Source organism: Aedes aegypti, chromosome 2, assembly GCF_002204515.2.
Source record: "Aedes aegypti strain LVP_AGWG chromosome 2, AaegL5.0 Primary Assembly, whole genome shotgun sequence".
NCBI classification, from domain to species: Eukaryota; Metazoa; Arthropoda; class Insecta; order Diptera; family Culicidae; genus Aedes; species Aedes aegypti.
Window position 1 is genome coordinate 307,538,073 of NC_035108.1, and position 3,497 is coordinate 307,541,569.

Consider the following 3,497-nt stretch of genomic DNA (forward strand, 5'->3'; position numbering starts at 1 on the left):
GATATCATCACGCCTTCGTTCTGGGAAACAACTCTTGCGTCTAAAAAGAGTTCGTCACCCGGTCCTGATGGGATTTCCTACAGTTTGTTGAGAAGCTTGAGCCCCGAAGTTCGAAATAGCATCATTAGGGATATGAATCACATGTGGCGAACGTGCTCACTAGCTGAGGAAATAAGAACCATAAAAATTGTTGCTATCCCTAAGGCCGGTAAGAATCCGGAAACCGTAGAAGGAACCCGGCCAATTTCGCTGATTAATTGCGGCCTGAAGATGCTCAACGCAGCGGTGCTAGATAAGCTACAATATCATTTGGAGAAGCAAGCGTTTCTGCCAGACTTGTCGTTTGGTTTCCGTAAGCGAATGTCCACGGTAAGTTGCTTGGAGTTTGTGACTAACAAGATTATGCAGATTAGACGAATGAACCACATTGCAGCAGTTGTGTTCATCGATTTATCCAATGCGTTCAACGCTGTGAAGGTAGAAGTACTGGAACAAACACTGTTGTCTAGCGGAATCCCTCCGGAATTCTCCAGCTGGATGATTGCTTTTTTGGTTAATAGACCTGTACATTTACGTGTAGGTAATGACACTATGATTCGCTATGTGAGTCAAGGACTACCGCAAGGAGATGTTCTCTCGCCCACAATGTTCAACATATACACTGCAGCACTACACAGCATAGAAGTAGAAGGAGTGGTGTTAGTGCAATATGCAGATGATTTTGCCATGATTATTGAAGGACGTAGCATCGAGGAAGTAGAGGCAAGAGGACAACGTTTCATGAACATCTTTGTGGAAAAGGCCAGAGATCTAAATTTTACGGTAAATGCTCAAAAAACAAAGGCGATAATTTTCAACAGCAGTCCCAAAGATCTCAACATTTCCATTGAGAATAACAAAATCGAAACTGTTAGGATGCACATGTACCTAGGTTTATTGCTAGACAAAAATCTAAGGTATGGGCCACATATCCGTGAACTTACCCACAGATTAACGGATAGGCTAAACATGGTGAAGGTAATCAGTGGACTCAAGCACGGAAGTCACCCCGAAACTCTAGGGCTGGTGTACAACGCACTTTTCAGAGGATTCCTAGAATACGGTGCTAGCATCTATGGGTCAGCTAGTCCTACCAATCTGGACAAATTAGAAAAGATAAACAACGCGTGTCTAAGACGAATAACTGGCTGCACAAAAACGACTCCACTAAACACGCTCCAAGCCATATCGGCCCAACATCCGCTCCGTTTCAGGAGGATCAAGGTAATCGGTAGGCAGGTAGTTAAACACTGCTACGAAAGAACTCCAGTTTGGGAGCAACTAACACGTCTAAACACATTTGAAGAAAATAAAATGTCGATGGTAGAAAGGAACTATCGGCAACATGAGAATATTTTGAAAGATATGTCATATCTTGTAGAAATAGAATGCCAACTCGGGGATGTGTTTGTACGTACAGCTTTAGACAGGGATTTATGGCCTAAAAAGACAACAAATATTAAAATACTTAAGCAACTTACCCTATCGCTGATAAACGGAACATATAATAATCGACAAATCATCTATACTGATGCCTCAGACAACGGTGAAAACTGTGGCATTGGAATTTACCACGAATCCAGGAACGTCAGGATAAGTCTTCGTTTGCAGCACTCTGTGTGCATTATGTCAGCCGAAATAGAGGCAATATACGTCGCACTGCAGTACATCACAAGAAGCAACATAACGAGCCCAGTGATCATGACGGATTCCAAATCTGGATGTGAATTGATTAGAAGCAACATCGCCAAACGAGAACGAGATCGAGTCATAGACAATATCCTGGAAATGGCTACGAAATCCGGAACAACTATACAGTGGATACCCGGGCACACTGGCGTCAAAGGCAACGATATGGCGGACCAGTTGGCCAAGGCCGGCACCACCAGCGACAATATCTGCAAAAACAAATTGTTAATACACGACGGACTGAACTATTTTGCTTCAGTCAGCGAACAGGAAGCTCAACTATGGTATCTCAATTACACCGCAGAACTTGGAAAAGGGAGGAAGTTTTTCCAGGTTTGCAACACAATCCCTAAGAAGCCCTGGCACCACAAGCTACCGTTAAACAATATTGAAGTACGAACACTCAATCGATTGCTAGCGGGCCATGACTACTCCAATTATTGGCTAAGCAAAATGAAAATCAAAGACGACTGCATCTGTGATATATGTGATGTAGTCGACAACTCTGAGCACGTCATATTTTACTGCGTAAAATACGCATTAACAAGGCAAAAATACAACCTAGACCAATACTGCAATATACACCAACTCTATGAGAAAAAAGATTTAACTCTCTTGAAAAATGTAACAAATTTCCTGCGAGAAATCAAAAGCACGATATAAACACAATCAGAAACTGACAAGTGATAAGCGCCGTCAACTAGATCGGCCAGCGTTCACAGTCTTTTTCACGTCACGCTGACAGCGAATCGTGTACGTTCATGAAGTCTTTCAGACTATAAAGAAAACCGCTGGCAATATAGCGAAAAGAGCTGTGCCATCCCTAAATGCCATTGAACAAGTGGCGACAGAAGAAAGAAGAAGAAGAAGAAGATGTAAATTTCGTCAGTGTTACGTCTGTTTGTCTGTGGGGAAACGTTCGCCTGCTTCCTGCTGGCCTAGCACACTGTCGTGCCTATTCTGCGCGGCGTATGAGGTGACACGAGTCGAATGAGGTGACAATTGTCGACTCGCTCCCATTTGAATAACATTAGTCGTCTCACGTCACTCGCCGTGAGAGCGACTCGTTCCGACTCACACGCCGCGCAGAATAAGCACACCTATTAGCTTGATCGGCTCGGATCTGTTCGTAGACAGCTTCCGCTTGTAGTGGCTTGTACTCAACAGATACCTTACGACGCGCTTAAGCTCATTCCATTCCAGCTCATTGTCAGTATGTGACTGCTTGAACACCAACTCCTTCAGTATTCCGTTGGTGGTTTCGTTCCACACTTTAGCCGCCTGCTTTAAACCGTATAAGCTCTTCTCAAGCTTGCAGACTAGCTTTTCCTTGCCTGGCTCTACGAATCCATTCGGTTGCTCCATATACAGGTCTTCCTGCAACCGCCCGTTGAGATACGCCGAATTCATGTCGATATGGTGCACGCTCATCCGTTTGTGCCCCGCCGGTAAGCAGAACCTGCAGAGTGTTCTGAGTTGCCACCGGAGCGAAAACCGTGTCGAAATCTACACCAGGGCGTTGTGAGAACCCCTGCGCAACAATACGAGCTTTAAAACGGGTCACGTTACCGACGCTGTCCTCTTTCCGTTTGTACACCCATTTGCAGCCAATGGGCTCTCTTCCGGTAGGCAATTCCACAAGTTTCTAGGTCCCGTTCTGTATGAGCGAGTCGTACTCCTCTTTCATAGTGACCTTCCACAACGCATGGTCGGAACTCTTAATCGCTTCCACGTAGCTAGTAGGTTCCTGCTCGACAGCCATTGCAACG

General features: G+C 44.9%; 1 long non-coding RNA gene across 1 annotated transcript; it reads right to left on the reverse strand.

Moving 5' to 3' along the window:
- Positions 1 to 1,442: 1,442 nt before the first annotated feature.
- On the reverse strand, positions 1,443 to 2,155 carry LOC110676711. Its single transcript, XR_002500644.1, has 2 exons — positions 1,997 to 2,155; positions 1,443 to 1,937 (listed from the first exon to the last, which is right to left on the reverse strand). It is a non-coding gene; the product is annotated as an uncharacterized LOC110676711 (long non-coding RNA).
- Positions 2,156 to 3,497: the final 1,342 nt, after the last annotated feature.